Genomic DNA, 25,065 nt, shown 5'->3' with positions numbered 1-25,065 from the left:
AATACAATAATCCCTTTATATCCTCAAGAAACTCCCTTGGATGGCTTAAAGATGTTTCCCAAACTGCTTGAGGACGACAGAAGTCCAGTGACATAAGCGAAGGACAAGGTGGAGAGCCGTGCTCTCCCCAGACATCCTCTGCTAAAGGTGTACGATGTCTTAATACTGTGTGCTGGCAGCACTCTCTCTAGCTATATTCCTCAAGTTTTATGAAGTAGAGTCAAGAGTGACCTGGGGCTGGGAAATGCCAGCAACTTCAGTTCTGCAAGAGAGAATAAGCTCTCCCCAGCGGGGAACTCTAGCGAATAGGACAAAAAGCTGGTCCTCGCAGCCCGCTCAGGGCGTGAGAGAGACGGAACCCAGGAAGGCGAAGGCGGCGGGTCGGGAGCCGGGTCCTCGGTCAGCTCCAGCCGGGCGCTGCGCGCAAAGCCGGGGCCCCCGGCAGAGGCGGTGCGGCCCGAGGCCCCTCCCCGCCGCCACCGCCGCCGCCGCCGAAGCCCGGGCTGCTGACGCCGAGCGGCGGCCCGGAGCGGTGGGGGCCGGGCGCGCGCGAGCGAGGGCAGGGCAGGGGGCCGGCCGAGGCCAGTCGCGGCTTTAAATATGGATCGCGGGCTCGCGCTCGTGGCACAACCTCCGCCACCGCCGCTTTCTCCGATCCCCCCGCCCTCCCCGGGCTCGCTCCCGAGGGGCGTCCAGGCCGGGCACCGCCGCTGCAGTGTTAGTTACTGGCAGAAACGTCGGCGATCCCCATAAATATGCAGGAGCTGCAGAAGGCAAAGTAGAGTAGACGCCCGCGCTCTCCCACACTCACTGGCCGCTCACCACGCGGGCCGTGTAGATATCTATCCCCCGCGCTATCTCCCCCCTTTTCTCGCGGGCCGTTCAGGTTCCCGTCCTGCTGGCTCGGAGGACCCTCCCGCCCCAGCGCCCTCGCCCCGTCCTCGCCTCCCTCCGCTCCGGAGCGCGCACCCACCCGGGCGGCAAAGTTGTGACTACTTGGGCGCGGGTGGCTCGCGCACCGCTCGCTCCGCGCCTCGCACCAACTTCCCGCGGTTCGGCCCCGCCGCGCCCCGAGCCCGCGCCTCCGGGGATCCCGCGGGCCCCCAGCTTCCAGCCCCGGCGGCGCGCCGGGCAGCGCTTCGGTGGCGGCGGCGGCGGCGAAGGCGGCGGCGGCTGCAGCCCCACACTCAGCCGCCAAACTGGAGGAGCGACGGAAGCCGGACCCCAGGAGGTGAGCGCCCGGCCGGGGCCGGGGAGGGAGGGTCGGCCAAGTCCCCCGCCTCCCGGCGGGCGGCGGGCGCTGGGGCGGCGGGCCCGGGCAGGTCCCGGAGGGGGCTCAGGCGGCCTCTGGTGCGCGCCGGGAGGGAAAGAGAGGTCAGTTGAGGGCCGGGCATCCCCGGGGCTGGGCGCTGGCGGAGTGTGCAAGCCGAGGACGCGGAAAAGCACTTTTTTTCTTCTTCGCGTTTAGAGGAAGAGTTTGGGTGGTCCTGTTTCTCCCCCACTGTAAAGCCCTCAGCACGTAACCCGGCGTTGCCGCCCGGACTGGGGGGGCCACTGTACCCCGCGGGCTGGGCTCCGGCGCAGTGACACGTGTGTTCCTGTGAGCCTGGGTGGCCCCAGTGTGGTTGGGCACCTGCTTGAGAGGGTAACGTCCCCAAACCCACTAGCGGGGGAGGCTTGGGGGGGGATCTTTAGGTGCCGCCGAGACCGCGGCCCCCACTTTACTGCCAGCTCCGAGATGGAGCATTCACATCTTTCCCTGGCACGCCGAAAGCGGGGGTGAGTCAGGCAGATTCTCTGCAAGTGGCACACACACAATTATTTGCAATGGATTTGGAAAGGGTAGGCAGAGGTTAAACTGGGATTTCTCTTGGCCAGCGACAGTGGAGCTCTTCCTCAGGTACTGGGCAGCATGTGCGTCTTGGCAAGAAGAGGTGATTTCTTTTTTCTTAAGTGCATTTTACCCAGCCTTTGCCAGTCCGTTAATAAGAGTCACCAAAGGAAGGCAGGAGTTGGGAACTACATCAGCAAACTGCAGCAAGCACCACAAGCAGGAAAGTTATTAAAGAACAAAAGAACAGCAACAACAAAAAAACCCGGAACTTGACATGAGAGATGGAGAAGGAAGCCATTCTACCTCTGTTCTACCATCGTAAACCATTTTTTAAAGTTCCACGTAAAACTTCTGTTTTGTCCACCCCTCATTCCTTCTCCAGGCCTTGCCTTCATAATTGGCCTGCACCAAGCTCTTTCCAGGCTTGATGATGAAGAGCACTTTATAATTCTGGTTTACCCTTCTCATTTCTTTTTCCATTTCACTTCAGTGCTGGAGAAAGTTGCTCCCAATGGGAAATCATGAACACTGGCCTGTGCCAAACACACATTGTCTCAAATCCTGGAACAATTCCTTTCCTAAGAGACACTGCATTGTAACATATTTCCCTTTTTCTCATGTATCTGGGACTTGGAGTTCGAATACTACCTGAATTAAATTTAAGTGTACATTGCTCAATAGGGTTTAGTTTTTCATTTTGGTTTGAATAGATTGTTCAAAGCAGTTAGAGCAGTATTCAGTAGCTTCTTATGGCCAATGTAATGTCTTTTGAAAAGGTTTCTGACTTAAGAACTCTCTCTTCCTTGTATCCATCACATTAACATTTAAGTAATTTTCATGGTCATTATTGCACTTAGATTGAGGTTATTAGTATAACTTCAGTCAAAGCATGTCTACTTCTTTTCCTATAGCTTTAACAACTGGGAAAAAAAACCTTTTACTTTCATTTTAAAGTTAAATATAGTGATAAGATTCTGTTCTCTTTCTATTACAACTTGAAATTGAAGAGTTTTAACTTTATCTCAGGGTCTCTGGTAAGATGACAAAAAACTCCCACATATATGGATAGAGAGAGGAAAGTAGTACTCTAATGAACTCTTGAGGCATAGGGTATTTATCAGAGTGGAGGTGGGAGGGATAAGATGGGATATTTTGATAGTTCCAGGCATGTCTACCTTTGTGAAAACAGAAGACCAAGAACCCCCCAATATTTTGCATGAAGCTGTTTTCAAAATGAGGTTTTGGGTATCATTTAATGTTTAGGGGTCATTCTGGAGTCTTACTAACATATATGGATCTCTTTTAGTTCATTTTGTTAACATAAAATGACTTCAAATGTTTGAATGTTAGTGTTGTTAGTTTAGTCTTTTAAATGATTAGAATATGTTTTGGGTTTAGAACAGTGTGTGAAAGCAATACAGGGAATCATTTAGAGAAAACATTGTGATAGAAACGGGTAACCTTTGGGACAACTTCCAGCACACTCTGGTGGTAATTTCATTTTTCACTTAGCTCCGGCAAGTATAATTTTAAGGTTCTGATCCCTTGTTCTGATAACAAGGTGGAAGTCAGGTCATAGCTTACATCTTAAAGAAAACACGGCACTTAAGGAAAGGAAATACACATAAGTTTTTGAATCATGTAGATAATCAGGTTTCTCTGCCTGCCTCTGAGGGCGCTGCAGTCCGCGAGGACTACTGTTGTTAGGGGAGAGAGTCCTGTGAGAATTCACTGCTACTTAAGTGTGGCAACACACATCATCTTCTTGTTTTGGAGCGTTTCTTTGTTCATTTTTAATGTGAATAGAAGCCAAGACTGGAGTTGATAGCTATAAAGATTGGGAGTGGAAAGAACAAACTGAGAAGAGAAAAATCTAATGATGATGAAAGTTTCTAAGGAGGTTTTCCTTGATTGCTAAATGGAAAGAATCAGGGCACATGATTTGATGGGACAAAAGAAGCTGTAAGTGGAACACCTATCTTGGTTCTCACTGTTGCTGCAGTTTCTGAGGCCAACCTGTGATTTATGACATTTATCTATGTTGGGGAAGCCATTTAGCAAAACACATAGTTTAGGAACATCCAGGAAGTTAGTAAGACTTTTACAAAACTAAACTAGATCTTGCTACTTTCAGGAACTTTTTGCATAATTCAGGAATTTTAAGGGAGGGGAAGAATAATGTTTTTTTATATAAGGTCAGGGCTAAGTTGTATTTCACATACACTTTTGCCTTTCTCCCAAGAGCTAAGCATTTGATATGTTTATGTCACAAATAGAAAATATGCTGCTGTCCTTCTAACATTAAGATGATATTTTTTATCCTCTGTAGTGCACACCGTTAGTTATTTTTGCAGCAGTGGAGATGGATTCTTTTAACCCACCTTTTACCCAGTTCTTTTGTCTGATGTACATTTACACACATGCACATGCACAGGTGCACGAATAATACTCATTTGTAGAGGTAGCCGATTTTATTTTATCTGAAACCATATTTATGACTGTCATAATGATTTTGTGGCAATGACTTTTATTGCATTTCTCTAGTCTCAGCAGTGCAATGGCATTTCAAACAAGGCATCAAAAGGACAGCCAGCTATGAATGGTGATGGATTTACTTACCTGCTGTGACAAAGAAGAGAGAAAACTTTTTCTTCCAATCTTCTTCATGATGTTCATAATTTCATCCCTCAATGATAAGGTCTTACTTGCCTTTGGATTAAGTTATGTGTTGGAAAAGATGGTGATAGAACTAATAATGGTGAAACCATGTACATCTATAGTTGTTTTCAGAAGCCAAAACATCCATCTTTTTCTTTCCTGAAAGTTAAGTAGATGTAAGGGATTATCATGCTTGTTGAAAAGATGAGGAAGTTAAGACAGCGAACTTTGTATGCTTTTCTTAAACTAAGTGGGAAATTATTGGTGGAGGTGGGAATGAACATTTCATCTTTGAACTAGTGACGCCTGTTTATTGAATGGCTGTTATCAAGTGAACGAGTATTGTTTTAGTCACAGCTTTTAAGATACTAAAGCAGGTGAACATTGATCTTGGTGTAAAGTGAGAGTTTCCATTCCTGTAGGTAATTCTGTTCAGTGGAGGCACCCACCTGTCTCCTCTTTAGTTCAGGTCCTGCAGTGCCCGCAGGTGAAGCTTTCAGTTTGTGTGTGCCCGTTCTAGCTCCCGGCTTGAGAGCTAACTTTTGTTTTTCATGGAGAATGGATACAGAAAGAAGTTACATGAAATTAGGATATAAAAGGAAATAATCACCAACTAGTATTTCATGGTTTTTTTTTTTTTTGACTTTGTGGATTATTGTGTAGAAAATCCTTTGTTTCACTTGAATTTCTGTATTGGAAACATTAAAAAAGTTTTAAATAAAACTTTTAGTATACTTTTTTGGGGGATTTGAAAAATCAAAATTAATAAAAATACAAAATGAGAAAGGAATATATTCTTTGAAACTGATATGATGTTCTGTGAGTGACACAATTAGAAAAACTGTTCATAATGTCTTGGGTAAGAAGTTAGCAGTTGGACTAACAATGCAGGGGACACAGGTTCGAGCCCTGGTCAGGGAAGATCCCACATGCCGCAGAGCAACTAAGCCCGTGCATCACAATACTGAGCCTGTGCTCTAGAGCCCTTGAGCCGCAACTGTTGAGCCTGCGTGCCACAGCTACTGAAGCAAACGCGCCTAGAACCTATGCTCCACAGCAAGAGAAGCCACCGCAATGAGAAGTCTGTGCACTGCAACGAAGAGTAGCCCCCGCTAGCAGCAACTAGAGAAAGTCCGGACGCAGCAGTGAAGACCCAAGCAGCCAAAAAAAAAAAAAAAAAAAGTTAGCAGTTTCTTTTCTTTTTTATAAATATATTCACTGCCTGATATTCTCTTATACTATTTGCAAATAAGTAAACTTGTGGGATCTGGAATTTTATGTTTGTTAATTCTAGCTTTGGCCTGGAGACCTAGTATTCATGGATAGGGCCCACTAACAACTTCATCTATTTGGAACTCCTATATTTGGCATATTCTTCCAGCAAAACAGCCTCTGAGCAGGCAAAATAGAGGGTTAAAAAAAAAAGACATCATTAAAGAGGACTCACTTTACTCATAGGACATCTCTCAGATTCTGTTTACTCTTTAATTCAGATACAGTTCCCACGGCTGATTATAATATTTCTAATCCTACAGCAAACAGAAAACTACAAATTAGAAGATAGAAATGGCCTGATATTGGCAGTTGCATGGATAACATTGAAAAGTGCCAGAGAACAGCTTGGTAGTAAAGGAAGAGGTAGACTAACTACTAATAGCAGATGTAAGAATGAAAGGAAGCCTGGTGGTTTGGACTCTACGCTGCCCTGATAGCATCACTTCATACATTCCCTTCCGCCTCCTCCCCTTCTTTCTTTTCTTTCTCCTTCCCATCTTCCTATCTATTTACATTTTTATTGAAATGTAACGTGTGTATAGAAAAGTATGAATGCCATTAAATTCTAAGTAAATAGCTCAGTGATTTACCTAAGTGAATACAGCTCTGACCCAGCACCAAAGCCAAGATGTAGACCATTGTCAGCAGCCAGAAGCCCCCTCCTTCCTCCCCAAGAGTAGCTTCCCTCCTGACTTCTGGGACTGCAGGTTACTTTTACCTTTTATTGAACTTTCTACCAGAAAAGTTGTATATCCTTGTGCCTGCCTGCTTTTGCTCAACGTTATGTTTGTGAGAATCATTCATGTTTTGTGCATAGCAACAGTTTGTTTATTCTGATTGCATTATAGTGTTCCACTTTATAAGAATTCTGCAATTTATTCATGAGGGACTCTTGAATAAATTCACTCTTGGGCCTCCCTGGTGGCGCAGTGGTTGAGAGTCCGCCTGCCGATGCAGGGGATACGGGTTCGTGCCCCGGTCTGGGAGGATCCCATATGCCGCGGAGCGGCTGGGCCCGTGAGCCATGGCCGCTGGGCCTGCGCATCCGGAGCCTGTGCTCCGCAACGGGAGAGGCCACAACAGTGAGAGGCCCGCATACCGCAAAAAGAAAAAAAATAATAAAATAAAAATAAAAATAAAAATAAATTCACTCTTGATGGACATTTGAGTTTTTTTCCAGTTTTTGGTTACTATGCAAAGTGCTGCTCTGAGCATTATTACGTATGTCTTTTGGTAAATGTGGGAATTTGGGATGTGTGTGTTGTGAGTTGAATTGGTGAGCTAGACTTAGTAGATAGTGCCTTCCTTCAAAAGTGGTACCAGCATCTTATGAGAGTTTTGGCTGCCCCACATCCTTACAAACAGCTGGTATCATCTCTTTTTAATTTTAACCATTCTAGTGGATGTATAGTGGTATCACATTGTGGTTTTAATTTACATTTCCCAGAGTACCTTTTGTACCTTTTTATATGTTGATTGGCTTTTGTTTTTCTTTTGTGAAGTACTAGTTCAGGGTTTTTGCTCATGGAGTTTCTGCCCAGTATGTTATCCCAAGTTACAGATTTTAGTACTTGGGGGGTAAACTTACCTTATTTGTTTAGAAAGCTAAGCTAACCAGACAAACTCATTCATCAATGTTTCTGTATAATAAATGAAATAAACGGGTGAAGAGATAGGAAATATCTTTTTTTTTTTTAAGTGAAAGTGAGTTTATTCAGAGATACACATACCATAGACAGAATGTGGTCTATCTCAGAAGGTGAGAGCAGCCCAGGGGTATAGGGTTGTTAGTTTTTATGGGCTGGGTTATTTCATAGGCTAACAAGTGGGAGGATTATTCCACCTATTTTGGGGAAGGGGTGGGGATTTCCAGGAATTGGGCCACTGCCCACATTTTGCCCCTTTATGATCAGCCTCTGGACTGGCACCTGTGGGCGTGTCGTTTAGCACATGCTAATATATTATGATGAGCATATACTGAGGTTCAAGGTCTCCTGGAAGTCGAATCTTACAACATCTTGGGCCTAGTCGGTTCTAACCAGTTTTTGTAGTATCCTGTTTGATTAGAAACATTTTGAACTTGTAAATACCATAGTCTGGATCTGTGAAACTGTGTCCTTAAAAAAAACAGCTTTAACACAACATTCGAAACCATACAGAATGTGTCCTCTGTGCTTACCATAAAAGTAGAGTACCTTGTTATGTGGTATTGCCCAGTGACTGATGGAAATGTGCAGTTGGAAGGTATGAGTTGGAGACCAGGCTCTCTTATTTGTGAACTATTTGATTAGGAGAATTTAGAAAATCATCTGTAATAGATCTCTTGTTTTTTTCATTAGTATTAAAATGGCTATAAAACCTAATTCATTAGAGGTATTATGGGAGACAGATGAGGTGGTATTTATAAAACCTTGCTCAGAACTGTAAATGGCTATACATATTTTAGTTATTTTATTATTGTTGTGTTCTAAACATATCTTACTCTTGAGTTGAATTTCCAACACTGAGAGCAGTTCCTGACATAGTAATAGATGCTTGTTTGCTGAATGAATGAACAACACACTTAAGCACCCTTTTTGAGCTGTTAACTCTGCATGCTTCAAACTGTGTTTTACATTTTTTTCTCTAGAACTTTTACTTTTTATTGCTAAAGCTGAGTTGGGAACAGGGTTTATTAAACATCAGCTTGAAAAATTGAGTCTAGTAGCCAGCAGCTTGAGATCACCCGTTTCACTATGTAGCTCATATCAAATTTATGCCCCCAAATAACACACACAAGACCTGGAGAATCCTTGAAAATGATTATAGTGCTCTTTACCCCATGGGTGAGTCCCCAGAGCTTACACACGGAATATGTTTTGCTTCTATAATTAGAATGCTGGCCAACAATTTCCAGATTTAAAATCTTGTAGTGGGTTTTCCAGTGCTGATACCTTGGAAACCATGTTTCGTGAAAAATGGAATATTTAAAGATGAAATACAGCTGAAAACTGGAGCTTGTAGAGAGCCCTTTCAGCTTACTATGGTTAAGGTGGTTCTCAGATATGTTGATTCTATTATCAGAAGCAAACATGCAGCATATACCTTATGAACATTTGTGTAAAGCAGCGATTCTTAATCCCTTGAAAGGTCTGATTCTCAACTTTGGTTTGACTTTCTGATCCTCCTTTTTCTTCATATGAAAAGGAGTTTAGTGCCCTGTATTTATATTTAAATGAAATAGAATGAAAATTTGTATGATTTTTTTTTGGAGAATTACATGATAAACAACAGTAGGTATCCCTTTGCAAAATCAGGCTTGCAGCAGAAGAAACTTGGACTTTGATATGGAAATCTAATTAGATTTTCTTACCCAAAGACTGATTTTTTTCCCTTTTTTCTTATATTTGAGTTTTTAAATTTTCTTTTGAGAGCTGGTTGTGGTAGTGTTGGTTGGTTGGCTTTTATCATTTAAGTATAACTGTTTTGTGGTACTCAGATTACTGAGTATCTAACATGTATTGCTTCAGAATAACATAAGTCAATCTACATTTTATGAGGACGTTTACATTTTAGGTAGCATCCCTCGTATGTGCTTGACCCGAATGTGGCTGCTTTAGAGTGATTTACTGGACAAATTGAATCATCTGGAATAGTAGACAACTTTTGTTTCCTTGTTACAGATATAATGCTATGGAAAATTGAAAGAAATACAAAGGGTAATTATAGTGAGTCTTGTTAAACTACTGTTTTAAAAATAGTGAATTTCAGAAAACCTCATCTTCTGTTCTGGGTGATTTCATTCCTGTGAGAAGTTAAAGTGGGTCCTTTAAAAACAAAAGCACCCAGGCATATCTGGTTATTGCTGTGTTAAAAGCTGGAAGCAGGACTCCTCCCTTTGGGGTCTACTCAGCACATGTGACTTTAAAAAGAAATTGATGCTGTGGATTTAGGGAAGAACAACTATTTAAAGAATAGGATTGTGACAACTATAGTATCTAAACTGATATCCCATGAGAGTGGAGTGAGATTAGCTCTTCCATATCTCCTGCTTTTCAGCATGGAAATCTGTTGGTCTCTATGGCCTGATGGGGAGATTCCTAATGTCTTTAACACAAACCAGGCTTTGGTACCTTCTACCCCAGAATGATCATGAATGAAGTTCTGAAAGTGTATTTGTGAAACATGTTTGTTCTGAGTGAGGACTGAGTGAGATCATCAGCCTGGAAGTTTGACTGTATCTTGAGTGTTGATGGCTGCCCTCCTCGAACCCTCCCCTTGCGTGTTGCATGTTGACTGCAGCTGCCGCGAGACCTCCCAGCAGAACTGCTTCAGAAATGCCTTCATTCCTTTGACCTCTAGAGACTGTGTTCTTAGGAATGTGAGATGAGCACTCATGATGTTAGCAGAGAGTAGGGCCTCATGTTAGGAGTTGGCTGAAGTACTGATTACAATCACCTTTAGAAAATTGCTGAGCGTTAACAGATTGAGAAGAAACACACAGCTCACACGTTTGCAGTTTTACAAGTTGAACTCCTTTGCCAGGGAAGTGAGAGAAGGTGGATAGGAAGTGTCTCAAAAGATTTAGATAAATGAGATCAGATAATTTCCCTTGAAAAGTGCATTAAGAGATGAAGCTAAAACACCCATCCAGAAACATCAGAAGAAAATATAATTCAAGCACTCCCACTTTTTCCTGCCAACACATTAGGCAGTGAATTGTACACTCTATTTGATCACTTTATTGCTTACTGCTCTGCACTGCCCTGTTTCATATGGGTTCATGTTGTCTTCCTACACTTTCTGCTTCCTCACTGTAAGAATTGTGTCAGGGTATCTTTTGTGGTCCTCACAGTGGATAGCATATTTTATAGTGAAAATACTTATTTAGTGGAATTATAATTAGTTACTTAAAAAATCTGGACAGACCAATCAGAGATGCCCAATCATTACACTCAATTTAATCTAAAGTCTATTTCTTCTCGAGAAATTTCTCCAGTGTAGTAGCTCTGATCACTGCTGTTAGGTCTTTCAAATACTTCTTGTGAAATTCGTTGTCATGAAGTTTGGAATCTGGTAACTTTGGGGATGAAACTTCTGTAATTAGGGTTGTGATGTTGTATAGTTCCTTGGAAAAATTACCTAACCGTTCTATTTAGATAGGACTCTATTTTATCTGTTTTCTGAATTGGACACAGTTTTTTTTTGTTTTTTTTTTTGTTTTTTCTTTTTTTTTGCGGTATGCGGGCCTCTCACTGCTGTGGCCTCTCCCGCTGCGGAGCACAGGCTCCGGACGCGCAGGCCCAGCGGCCATGGCTCACGGGCCCAGCCGCTCCGCGGCATATGGGATCCTCCCAGACCGGGGCACGAACCCGTATCCCCTGCATCGGCAGGCGGACTCTCAACCACTGCGCCACCAGGGAGGCCCTGGACACAGTTTTATGTACTGATTTTTTGAGATGAAAAATGAGTTGCTAGCACTTAAAAAATCTTTTTATTTTGAAATAATTGTAGGCTCACAGGAAGTTAGAAAAATATAGTCCAGTTTTTACATAGCTTTGACCCAGCTTCCCCCAGTGAGCACTGCTTTTAAGATTTCTAAAGAGGCATTTACCTAAAGAAAAGTTTAAAAGGAATTGTAATTTTTGTGCCTTCTCTGAAGAATATGTAGCAGATATTGTAAAAAAGGCAAAATTAGGCACATCTAGTGCTTTCTGGGTTTCAGTTGGTAAACCTGAATGGGCATCTCCTGTGGTAGGCAAGGGGGAGAGTCATTTATTCACTTATGTATTTACATCTGTGAATTTGGTGTTTGCCTCACTTGAATCATTCTTTTATATTGTACTGATCATGTTGAACTAGGAGTTTTAAATCCAGATGTTGTTGTTCTCATAAAATCTTTGGTGGAAGATGTAATACAAATATAAATGAGGAAAGTAGGACTACTCTATGGTACTGCTGTTAGGGCACTGTGATAATACTGGGTTTTATGTAAAGGTGAGAGAATATCATTGCACTATGTATCTATGTGTTAGGTGTATATTATTTGCCTTATAATCTATGTGCCTTATAATACGTGTGAATGCGTAATATACTGAGACATTTTAGAATAGATGTTTTACTTGTTATATATAGAATAGTATTTCCAGTGAAATCTCAATGTTTGATTATTCTTTGGTATATTGATAAATATTACATTTGAACACATACTATTTGAATTCAGTTATCACCTCTTAATAGGGGTCTTTTAATGTTGAATGTCTGTGTTCATCCTTTGAGCCTTACCTATATGGCTCCCTCGAAGGTTTGGTCTTGCACCTCAAGACGGACATAACTGGGAAAGGTCTAGAGAAGTGCACTGCATATCATGAGAAAAGGGGGCTGTCTTTAGGAGAACAGACAGAAATTGACTTGAATGCTGTAATCTTGAACAATGAAGTCTGAAAGGAGACCTCACCTACGTCTGGGTCCAAGCCTAGGGAAAGTCATGAACACTCTGCCCCAAATCCAAGAACATCAGTGCTAGGAGGTCTGCTTACAACTGAGAGAAATAGGTTTAGAGTTTAAATTTATGTAGTGGATATTTCTGTGAACAGCATTTTACCCTAAGAGGAGAAACTGGCTTCTCAAGAGGCACAGAACAAATCTTTACGTAGATTAAGTATTTATACAATGTAAAAGAGAATATGGATATGTTTGGTAAATAGACCTCTTTGGACAGTATTCTGTATTCTCTCTTGACCCAGAGCTCTCTCACAGCACTTTGTTTGAGTCACCTATCATTTTGTAGAATGGTTTCTTGCTTTTTGATGTCACTGTCAGATGTCACTGAAGGGTGGTCTAAGGGATTGTGGGTCTGACCTCACATGTTGTTTCCTATAAAGTTTACCTGCCTCAGCAGGTCTTAGCTCAGCTCTTGACCTTGACCAGAAGGTACTAGTATAAGTGCATTGTTACACTTGAGGCTATAAAATGATCAAATCATTTAACACTCCCTGTAAAATTTCTCTAAATCAAGTCCACCCCTTGCCGCTGATAAAATAAAATTGGGTGTTTCTGAATTAAAACCAACCCTTTTGGTTCAGGGTTCATTTGGGATAATTCCACTACTCTGAAAGAATTTGCTTTCCCAACTAAGTGAAATTTATTTTGTAGGTTTAAAAATCAGTGTGTTAGATACCTTAGATGTAATATTACGTTCACAGATTAAATAGGGAGCTCAGAAAGCCCAATGCCATATATTTCTTTTCGACCCACAGCTTTTAGCTTCTGTGATGGAAGGACTCGGGTGTGTGGGCTTGAATAACACAGCGTCTTTTATATAAAAACCAGAGCAGCAGAAAAAACCAGGCTAGAGTACGTGGCTCAGGCTTCAAGCAGGTTGTTGCTTGAATCGGGAGCCGGTGGAATAACTTCCTAGTCCTATAGAGACAGTGAGGGTTCTAAGGTGGGTGTCCAGGGATAAGGGATCTATCAGGACCCTGATGATTTGGGGAGCAGTGATGGGATGGTGTGAATGCCTGAAGTATGGGCAGTAGGTACCATGGGTTGCAGTCTGCGGAATCAAGGGAGGGGAAATCATATTTTGAAGAGCCCATTTCTGGGAAATTGTGAATCTGTCTGCTTAAATTGCAGGAGTGATCTATTTATCTACTGTCATTAGAGTATGAAGCATTCACTTTTATTGAATTTTCTGATAACTGAAGCTTACCTAATTAAGCGTCCAATTAAAATTGCTAGTGGGAAGCAGCCACATAGCACAGCGAGATCAGCTCGGTGCTTTGTGACCACCTAGAGGGGTGGGATAGGGAGGGTGGGAGGGAGACGCAAGAGGGAGGAGATATGGGGATATGTGTATATGTATAGCTGACTCACTTTGTTATAAAGCAGAAACTAACACACCATTGTAAAGCAATTATACTCCAATAAAGATGTTTAAAAAATTGTCTTAAAATATGTTTCTGAATTGCACGCACTTATCTCCTTTCTTAACAATCTATTGAATATAGTTTTCCCTTTTGTTCATCTCTCATGGTCATTATATAGTTCAGTGATGCTCTTTGGGCTGGAGATGTGTGGAGCTATTGCTCCTGTGCCAAGTGTTCCCATATTGTTGTGCATTATACATTCTTTTGCTTATCCTTTATGTTGTAAAGAGGGTGTCTTAGCTGTGTCTAAACAGCGATGGAGGATCTTGCTATTTGCTTATATGGTGGGCAGTGACCCCCCAAAGTATCTGTTCTCATGAGTTGAACATATATGAGGAAATGCTGTTTTGACTAGAGGCCACGATGAGAGAGGGGAATGGAAGGTACTGTGCCCTAGGGAGGAGGCCTTAGCCATATTGAGAGAGAGAGACTGTGAGACAAAGCCGAAGGACCCATTTTCATGAGGTGGTCTGAGAAGTGTGGGCCAGGAGAGGGCTGCTTCAGGATCCAGGTAGCAGATTGTAGCTCTGGCGTGATGGTGCCTGAGGCAGTAGCTGTGGGCTTCAGTGCCTTGAAGGTTTAAAGCATTAAGGAGACCCGGAGAGAGCATCCTGGGCAGAAAAGTGGCATTCTCCAGTCGTCACTGGCCTTCAGTGAAGAGGCTCAAATAGAAGGTCATGAAGGGACTGGTGGTGAGCACGACTGACATTCTCCAGAAATGAGAGAAGGTTGCTGAGATTCAGCAGTCCTGTGGCAAATTTCAGTTATTGTCACCAAGACCTCTTTGTACCTGCAGGTATTGAGGCCGGTGGAAACTCCCATTGAGCTTGTTTTCTGAATCTGCGTTACCGTCAGGATTTCAATGTGCTGTTTACGAGCATGGACTCTGGAGCCAGAGTGCCTGGGCTTGAGCCCTGCCTCCAGGACGGTCTTAGGTTGGGTTCCCTGGGAAACGGGTTCTGATTGGGCAGGAAGTTCATTGGGGCTTGCGCTGAGGTATAATACCTGTGAGGGAGTGAAGGAAGTTAGACTGGGTACAAGGAGGGGTTGAAGTCGAGTCGATGGTAGCAAAGGCTTCTGCTGATCCCCTCAGGAGCTCTGGAGCTGAGGAGACCCTTCAGAGTTGCCTCATCTTGAGGTAAGGGAGCCAGGCCTTTTGACTCCATGTCAACCAGTCGTGAGATGTGGGCCGCCCTTGGCCAGGGCACTGACTTTGAATCAGGTGGCTCTGTAGAGCAAGACTGAGCTGGGCGTTGTCAGTCACCCAGCATTCCCATGGGGAAGCCCCTCCTTTGTGAGGGGGAGATCTGGGTGATACTGCATGGCCCCCAAATCCTTAGTGCTCCAGCTCTTCATCTGAATCTACCTCCTCTAAGTCCTAGGCTTTCAGTGAGTTAATATATGGGAAATGCTTAGAAAAGTTTGTAGCACATAGTATGATTTAGGTGTTCTTTATTATGATCATACTTGACTTTATCACCTCTACCTTTCCTTTATAATATGGTTCTTTTAATACAATTTGAGTTTGAAAGCTAATGCTGTCATTGTTAATTTTTTCTAATTTTCTTTGCAAGAGGAAAAAGTCTGACAATATCCTTGTAAGAATGTTGATTTAGTGTACTATGTATTTTGGTAGTATTTGCATTTTTAATTTTTACTGGAAGAAAGGTGCAAAAGAAATAATCACTGATGATGAAATTGGAAGGATTTGGGCATATGGTGAATGAAATTTTTAGGTAGGGGTGTGTGTGTGTCATTTTTAGCCTCCCTCAAAGTAACTTAGGTGAGGACCTTCCAAGTTTATGGGACATGGACCCACCTCTGCTGTTGCGTTGGGGAGTCGTAGGAGACAGCAGTTCATGGCCAGGTGATAGTGTCCATCTCAGAAGGTCCCCAGAGTCTTGGTCTTTGTCTTTCCTGTCACTCTGGTTCTAGATCTGAACATTACAACACAATCAGTAAATACAGCATTGCCAACTTAATTAAATTGCTTCATTTCTTAAACATTTCAGAATCATTCTTTTCAACATTTCAGTATTTAAATTCCATAAATAGAGAGAGGGTCACCTGGAGTGTTTTAGAAATTTGGTTTTGATTCAAAGTAATGTTCTCATGGAGGCTCAGTCCCTGCCAATTCATTTCTCATTCACTTGGGGACATGTCTAATTCCTTTGGGCAGTTTCTATCTCCTTTGTATTTGTATGGATGGAAAACATTTCATTTGAAATGACTTAGTTGATTGACCCCCTACGCACCAGGCAGCTATATCATAGTAAGTTGTTTATTTTGCCCTGTTAACATTAAAGCAGTGATAGTTAATTATGTGTGCCACAAAACACTTCTTTAAAACATAAAGTTTGTCTTTTTCTTCTCTTTGCACCAATAGTCCATTATTGGCATATCCTAATAAAGCCAGCAGAGCAGAGGGGGAACTACTGTGATACTTCCTTTCATGAAATTAAAAAAAAAAAGACCTTCCTTGGATTCATTTTCTTCCTTAGTTTTAAGTTGCTTGTAGCTATTCTCAATTTCTTTTAAAGAAATGAGAATATTCGGAGTAAACCATGAAAAATAATTTATCTACATATTTATTATACAGTGAACCATAGATGATGAAGATTATATGGAATACATAGTAAATATCAAGCCAAGTCAGTGAGAAAATTTATCTTAGCTGCTTTGGTGTTACCTTATTTTTGGGTTGAGCTGTGCGTTGTGGGTTCCATGCAGAATTCCATAGTTAGTTTTGTTATGTGAGCCGGGAGCCTTATGGAGAATCTCACTTCAGCAACCAGCAAGGTTTTTTTTTTCCCCTATTGAGATTAGGAATGTCAAGTACATTTAAGATTTTACTTCCACGTTTTTTGTTTGTTTGTTTTTATTTTTTAGTGGGGTGGGGGGAATTTTTGGGAGGGGTGAATATTGATAAAAGATTTAAGGTTGACTAATAGATGTGTAAAAGGTATTAATGTTTAAAGTGGTGAAAACTCATCTCATAATAAGTCCTTTCTAAAACCAAAGATGACTTTTAAAACTGTGCACTTTGGGGATTAAAATACATAAACCCTCTTTTCAGAGAAATGTTGTTGAGCTCCATGTAATGGAAACAAGTCTCATATCCAAGAAGATTATGTCAGTACAGAATTTAATTCTCTAAAACATGAAATTATGACATTTGTATATATGATCTTTCAATGTGTAGGAGACATGAAGTAAAAAATGAATATTTTGGAGAAAATTATTTATTGTTTCCAAAATGGACATGGGTAAGAATGATTGTATCTTGTATATTGTCTATTTAATCCCAAACCAACCACAATTACCATGTGATTGCTTTGCAGAGCGTGGCCTGCTACTGACTCTCTAGAAGCCATTTCATGCCTCCTCTTTTTTTTTTGTTTAACATGAATGCAGGAGGGTTTTTATGTGTGTTTTAGTTATAGTCTGGTGAAAAAAAATTCTCAGTCTTGGGCCATTGTTTTGAGTTTTAAAATGAATAAATTAGGGCCTCCCTGGTGGCGCAGTGGTTGAGAGTCCGCCTGCCGATGCAGGGGATACGGGTTCGTGCCCCGGTCTGGGAGGATCCCATATGCTGCGGAGCGGCTGGGCCCGTGAGCCATGGCCGCTGGGCCTGCGCATCCGGAGCCTGTGCTCCGCAACGGGAGAGGCCACAACAGTGAGAGGTCCACATACCGCAAAAAGAAAAAAAAAAAAAAAGACAAAAAAAAAAAATGAATAAATTAAAACCAGAATATATTGTAGATAAGAGGAAAAAATTGTCTAACAAAACCCAATTTTTTATTTAAATAGAAGGACATTACTTTCATATAGAGTATTAATCAAGGTTAACCAATTCTTAGCTTGTTCATCTAAATTTATACGTGTAGTACAGTCATGGACGTTAAATGTTTGCTTAAATGATCACTAATACAGTAGAAATACATTAAACTAGACTTTACTCTCAGAGTTTTACATATGAAATCTTTAGTAAACTCACTATTATATTACTTAAATAAAAGATAGAAGAGGAAGGATACATAATAAGCATCTCACTCTGAATTCCAGTGAAACCACATTATTAGAATTTGCATTTTTTTTTGAAAATTAAGGGCTAGTTTTTACTCAGTGATACTCAAAGGTTAACCAAAAGGAAAAGGAAGGTTCCAGATGGGTGTCAGCTGTTTGGTCTAATGGTCTAAATGAAATGGGGAAAAAAAATGAAAAAGAAATCATGGACTTAGACTAATGGTTCAGTTTCCAACTGTAAACCTGGTGAGTTCGCTTTAAGTGCGGTTTGCTGCAAATTGATTATGGTTTTTAGCACTCAGCTTCTTATCTCCAAAGCACTTTCCAAATGTTGAATAATTAATTGCCACAACCCCTGTGTGGGGGGTAGAATCGCAGGCATGTCTCTCTGTTTACCAGGAAACCATTATGGCAGAGTCTGTAAATGTTGATTTTTATTTTTAGAGGTTTCTGTGCTTTCCAAGGTGACCAGCTTTTTAAATGCTGTCCTGGTTTCCAATCACAGGGTCATGGGAAAAGTAACCAAGGATGTTGAGTACTTGAAAACTCTTTCTTCTCATTGTTCCCATTGTTTTCATCTTACTTCTGCCTGCTCATCATTTTGGAATACAATTTTTTTTGTAAAAAAAAGAAAATGAAATAGTAAGTATCAGTAAGTTTAGTCTCTGAAATTAGTACACTCTCATCTCATCTAGCAAATTCAGAATTTGGGAAACCTGGTGGAACAATGGGAACAAATCTAAGTGGCAAAAAAGTCACATTCTGAAAACAGTTTTAATAAATTAATGAATTTTTCAAACAGTAGTTTTTATAACTTTAACTTAACCTTGGAGTCTGAGGAATAATAAATATATATGTATATATATTGAATAGTGTATTATAGACAGTTGAGCTGTGTGACATGTATAGAAGACAAACACATTAAAAAATTAGAGAACAAGAAAGAAGATAAGAGGCTAATTTAGTATAGAATGAAATGGATAATTGAACACTGGCGTTAATAAATCTGAAAGGAGTTTGAGAAGAGGGACGTCTTAAGTGAAGGTGCAATATGACCAATATGACAAGAGCCTTGAGGGGGGTGGGTGGCTTCTGGTGGTGATCACGGCTTACCAGATGACAATACCTACATTAGCCAGACTAATTCCTGGCTCGTTTGTGTTGCCAGCCTCAGGATGTCTACTGATTAGCTCTCTGGAGAGATGCAGCATGAAGTCACTGTGGCAGACGCAGGAGGCTATCCATCCCTCAGGTTCTCAGCCTTTGAAACAGAAAAAGAGCCAGGGCCTTCCTTTAAGAGCAGTAACTAAACTGTTTATGTTTTGAGAAACTGACCAGATAACAAAGAGAATGCTGTGGTGATTGTTTCTGATAAGTGCTGAGTTTCTTTGCGTATGATGAACACCTTTAAGGCAGCCAGAGTTTGATTCTTCATGTCATTTCAAGGAGATGAAGTCCTAGAAATCTTAGAAGTGTCTGCTTACACTCGTCTACTGAATGCAGAGATAGGTTCTTAATTTTGAGGTCTGGGGTCCACAGCTGGACCTTAGGCTGGGGCTCATGAACCCCCAGATATTGTATTCAGAATTTGTATGTATATATGTTTTTGGAAGAGTGCTTCCAAAGGATTCATGTGTTGCTAAAGCAGTGACATATACAAAATATTTTATATTTAATGTGGACTAGTGTCCCTTAACAATGTTTACTTAGTCCCCTACAAATAACAAAACAAAACATTAGTTTTTAGCTATCTACTCCCCCCGCCCCCACAAGTCTGGGTGGAAAGGAAATGAGAGCCCATCAGCTCTAGGATATCACCTCTAAAAATCTAATGTTTTATGTTATCAGAAACATCAGAAAGTGCAATGATGCAATCAAAACCAGTGAACATGGTTATTTAACTACAGTGCATTAAATTTGGAAAGGTAGTGACCAAGTCCAGCTTATCTACAATCAGTCATGGGGCTTTCTTGCTATCAGATCTGAAGAAGGTATGCCCATAAGGATCGGCAGCTTTGACTGCATTTTTACTTTAGCTTACTTTCAGACATGAGGTACTTTGATAGCATTTTTGTGGGAAACTGCTCATTGAATATGTGATACCTATGGGAAGTAAGGGAATTCCTTGCCTCTTGTGGGGTTCCTCTTATAAGCAATGTAGTTATTTTCCTGGATATTTGTAGATTAATTTAATTTTTGTAAATAAGATCATGTTTATGTGAAATTTTATAAATAAGATCTTGATTACCACTCATTAGGGGAAGCTTGATATTTAAAAGAATACTGCAATATAAGAGATTGGTAAATACTAGTGCAAAATAATACCAGAAAATTAGGGTTCTTTACTTGAGTTCAGAGTTGGCCTTTGGGGGGCAGGGGTTCAATAACCTCATGAAAATAGAGCACCATTTAAATTATATATTCATCTATCCATTTTATTTTGAGGTTATTATTTGTAGCTTTCATCAGATTTTCAAAAGGCCATGGCCCCAAAAGAGGTTAAGAATCACTAGCTTATAATGTCAGAGTCTTATATGTGCTTATTTTAAAAGAACGCTTCAATTTTTTTTTTTTTTTTTTTTTTTTTTTTTTGCGGTACGCGGGCCTCTCACTGCTGTGGCCTCTCCCGTTGCGGAGCAAGGCTCCGGACGCACAGGCTCAGCAGCCATGGCTCACGGGCCCAGCCGCTCCGCGGCATGTGGGATCTTCCCGGACTGGGGCATGAACCCGTGTCCCCTGCATCGGCAGGCGGACTCTCAACCACTGCACCACCAGGGAAGCCCGAACGCTTCTATGTTGAAGATTTTGCTCAATTTCAGAAATTTAAAGACGAATCATTGATAAAGAATAAAATGGTATGACAAAATGGACCTCAAAAGTGTTTAGGGCTGCTGTGGTTTGAATGTTTGTGTCCCCCTCCAAATTCACATGTTGAAAACTTAATTCTCAAAGGTGATGATATTAGTAGGTGCAGCCTTTGGGAGGTGATTAGGTCATGAGGATGGAGCCCTTGTGAATGGGATTTGTGCTTTTGTAAGAGATTCCACAGAGCTCTGTAGTCCCTTCTGCCATGTGAGTATACAGTGAGAAGTCTGAAGCCTGGAAGAGGGCTCGCACCTGACCATGCTGGTGCATGGACTGGTCTAGGACTTCTGGTCTCCAGAGCTGTGAACAAAAAATTTCAGTTGTCTATAAGCTTCTCATCTGTGATAATTTGTTATAGCAGCCCAAAGGGACTAAGGCTGAAAGTTATGGAGAGTCATTACACAGCAATGTAAATATATTTAACACTACTGAACTGTACACTTAAAAATGGGTGGTTGGAAAATCTTGTTACGTGTTTTTTGCCACAAGTAAAAAAAAAAAAAATTAGGGCTGAGTTCAGTGCTTGATAAATATGTATTAGATTTGACAAATACCTAAGAAGATAAGAAAGATCAAACCAGTACCTCTCAATTAACTGAGGGCCTGGGATTGAATATGTGGGTTAAAAAAATCTATGGATAATACCTGAAATCTCATTTTGATGAATAGTTGGAACAATTTCACCCATGAAATGCACGTTCATTTTGATTCTATATATATATAAAAAGGAGAGAGTGGTTTCTTACTCTATTGATTGGTTTGGGTTTTATTTCTTGGTTTAGGTTTTATTTCCTCTATGATGGCTGTCTATTGGAGGCATATCATGCAGTGCTTAAGTATTCAGGCTCTGGCAGCAGACCAGATGGTCATTTAGTTTTGCCATTTATGACTGTGGTCTTGGGCAAGTCAATTAACAGCATCCTTGTACCCCTCATCTGTAAAATAAGCATAACAATAGTACTGATCTCATAGGGTACTGTGGAAAATCAAAAGCTCTAGCATATATTGACAGCGGTGCCTGTCTCATGGCAAGGACTTAATAATTGTTCGTTTATTATGACTTTTGGAGTGATGCCTACCAATAAGATAGATAAGATACTGCAGGCTGAAAGAACAGCAAGAAGAAATGAGATGTTGGCTGTGCTCCAAATGCTATAATCTTCCCTTGAATAAATGAGAATTGATGGTTTATGTTATTGACACTGGTGTGAAGTCTCTCGGAGAGTTTCATTTGATTTAATATGTCTAGACACATGGGTCTTCCAAACAATATTTCTGAGCTTATTAATTCAGAGTTATAAGAATTTAAAAAATCTGTAACCATGTGTGAGGATAAATTTTTAGGATATGCTTCCATAACCTTAAAGAAAACTATGCCTATAGGTACATATTAGTGTTGCTTTTATAACTAAATATGATTTCCCATCATTTCACACACACATACAAACTAAACAAAGGTCACAGACTGTAAAATGAATTTTAAAATGTTGAGATCAGATCATTCAGTGAATAAACTTAATTTTTCGGACTTCCCTGGTGGTCCAGTGGTTAAGACTTCACACTTCCAATGCAGGGGTCCCGGGTTCAATCCCTGGTCAGGGAACTAGATCCCGAATGCCACAACTAAGAGCCTGCATGCTGCAAGTAAGACCCGGTGCAGCCAAATAAATAAATAACATTTAAAAAAACAACTTAAGTTTCATCTTTCTGTAGTGGTAAAGGAAGCTCTGGAAGTGGGAAAGTGGTGCAGAATTTGCTACTTCAAATTCTCCTTTATGAATCACTTCATAGTCTTCCAAACATCTTTGTATTTTTAAGAACTGCATGAAAGCCTTTTTTCCTTTATCTAGAAAAATTAGTGCTTGAATTCTATTTTTTCTCTTCTTTAATTTGCATTTGGGTTTAAGAAGTTTTTGGAAGGCTTCTTTCCTTTGAGAAATTAAAATAATATGACGTATCAAGGTTACTATTACAGATATCTTATTATTGGCTAATCATATGTCTAGATTTATAAAAGGATTATTGGAAACAAAATCTGACATTACACAGTTTATCACATTACATTAAAAGGGCTGTATTGTAGTGTGTGGAAGCACACTTGGTTCCTTTATTTATTTATTTATTTTTGTACTAAACTATGATAATCTCATTTAATGATTTATCAGTTATGGTTTTCCTTCCTGTTGTGGTATTTGCTTTCATTATTATCATCTGGACTCTTCCATTTGAAATCACCTTCCTGTTTATGGCTGTGTGAAAAGCAAGCTAACCTAATTAATTTGGGTTCTAGCATGTCCAAATCAGTTTTCCAGGTTGTTTGTACCATCTCTTGAGGATCCCTGATGGTACTCAGAAAACCCTCGCTTGAATGTAGGGTAATCCTCTTGGCCATGACCAGAAAACGTTTGACATGAGGTGAATATCTCTCAGCTTTTTCCTGGAGTTTCCAGACTTGATATTGCTAGTAAGCAAGGGCATGATTATCTTTTTTTTTTTTTTTTTTTTTTTTTTGGCTGATGAATAGCCATTATCTGGTTTAAGGAGAAATCATGGCATTTATGTAGTCACTGTCTAAAGAATGAATTACCTCAGTGTACTCAAAGTGACCAGTGCAAGAAATGCTGAAGTGTTTTTGAGCAAGTTGAGTTTGTAGTCAATGTATTGGTGCGTGTTAAAAAGACTAACCATTGGTAATTTTTCAGGAAACATTTTCTTATGGGTTATTTCTCACAAAAGAATGTATTATTTGATCTCTCTCTCTTTTTCTGCCTCTTTCCTTCTACTCCTTATCCCCACCCCAAGTAGAAGCTTAGGGAAACCAACCCAGCTGAGGAGAATGCTTTCTTCTTGCTACTGGGAATCCTGTGTATGTAGACAAAAAGGATGAAGCAATATCTCTTGTTATTCTTGAACAAGTATATTTCTTGGAGTTTGAAGCTATGCAGAATTATCTGGTAATAAGCTTAGTAGGCTCTACCTTAGTAGGCTATAATCTCCTCTATGAAGTGGTTGTACATTATTCATTTTTTGTGTCACCAGTCCCTGGGTTGGACTACCACAGAGTAGGTCCTCAATAAAAAGTTAAGTCAGCTGAACTGGAGGTGTACAGCCACAGTAACAGAGTCAAAAAGTGAAAAAGAAAGAGTGCTGGATAATCAAAGTTCCAAAGAATTGTTTAAAAAATCTGAACAGACTTCCAGCTAAATGTACCACAAAGAAAAGTCACATTCAGAATGTTTTTCTTTGTAATTTATCTTGGGAACATTTATTCATTTGCAGACCCGTGTGGTTTTTAGATTGCTTTCAAATACTACATTTGTTTGCCAGGGTGACTGCATCATACACTTTTACCACAAAAGCACCTTCATAAAACAGTTTCTCATTTCATAATCAGCTTCCCTCTTTTCCTTTGCTCGCTCCTACAGATTTTGGGCTTTGGTTGGTGACTGTAAAAGGATTTATAATTTTTATTTGTTTTAACAAGATAAAGACATAGTGATAGTCTTATGATTTTATACCATGGTGAATTTAAATCTGTCATTACTGTGCTTTATTTAAAATACAGAAGTTTTTATAGACTGCCTCTGAAACGCCAAACAATTTGCAAAATTAAAACATAGAAATGGTAAATGATAGCTTATACCATTCCTGAGGTACTTTTATCAGGTAGATAGAAAGACATTTGTATTTCTCTCCATATTATTAAGAATATACTGGCACAAAATAGCAGTGACCTTAATGTTGCTGCATTTGGAAGTTTTAAAAACATGTGGGTTTAACACAACTTTCTGATAAATGTGGGCATGAACCTGAAGAGTTGGACCCCTGCCCTCATCAGGCAGACAGACCTTTACAAACCAATGTCTCTTGCTCAGAAGGTGGAACATTTGTCAATTTAAACCTGCATAGGTTGGGAGTAAACACACATTGGTATTATATCTCTCGAATTTATCTGATGCTTTTTTGTGTGTGTGTGAAGAACTTCATGGATCTTTTCAGAGCCACATAGCATTCTTAGGCCTGAGGTTGTGCAAAAGTGAGCTTTGTCTCTTAAAGCTGAAGAAATAGATACAAAGAAAGCAGAGGCTTGTTTGGAGTTATCCAAGTCAGGGGTTGTGAGACTTACAACCAGCTTCATGGATGTGATGACTGCAGTGCTACATCACCAAGGAAGTCAGCCAACTGTCAGGATGTCTCATGGGCCATTTACAGAGACAACTTAGATGCCATCTAAGAAAAATCTAACCTTCCAACCTTTGCTTGTCCAAGTGTGTCTGCCCTCAGAAAGTCTGTCTTCCCTCTGAAATAATTAATTCAGGCCTCATTCCAAAATTATCTAATTTCTCCCTGTAATTTTGAGGTCCATATCTCTATTCTTCTTCTCTGATTTGAAATACTTTGGTATTTTCTTAGTGCCCTATGCACTGCATTTGGTTTCTCACTTGGTTAGATTCAGGGTTAGTTTTAATATAGTCACCCTACTGTGTTTAATCCCCAGGA

At 40.6% G+C, this 25,065-nt stretch overlaps 1 protein-coding gene across 1 annotated transcript in view; it reads left to right on the top strand.

Annotated features, from left to right (window-relative positions):
* The first annotated feature begins 1,110 nt into the window (after positions 1-1,110).
* The window catches only part of SLC4A4 (solute carrier family 4 member 4), a 350,822-nt gene continuing 326,867 nt past the window's right edge, over positions 1,111-25,065 (top strand). Inside the window, exon 1 of the mRNA XM_082645180.1 lies at positions 1,111-1,231. The gene's annotated coding sequence lies outside the window, so the exon portion shown is untranslated. The remainder of the gene's footprint in view (positions 1,232-25,065) is intronic.

This window comes from Mesoplodon mirus, assembly GCF_964341445.2.
Source record: "Mesoplodon mirus genome assembly, chromosome: 2".
NCBI lineage: Eukaryota > Metazoa > Chordata > Mammalia > Artiodactyla > Ziphiidae > Mesoplodon > Mesoplodon mirus.
Note: the sequence above shows the minus strand (reverse complement) of the source record. Positions and strands in the feature narration are given on the sequence as shown.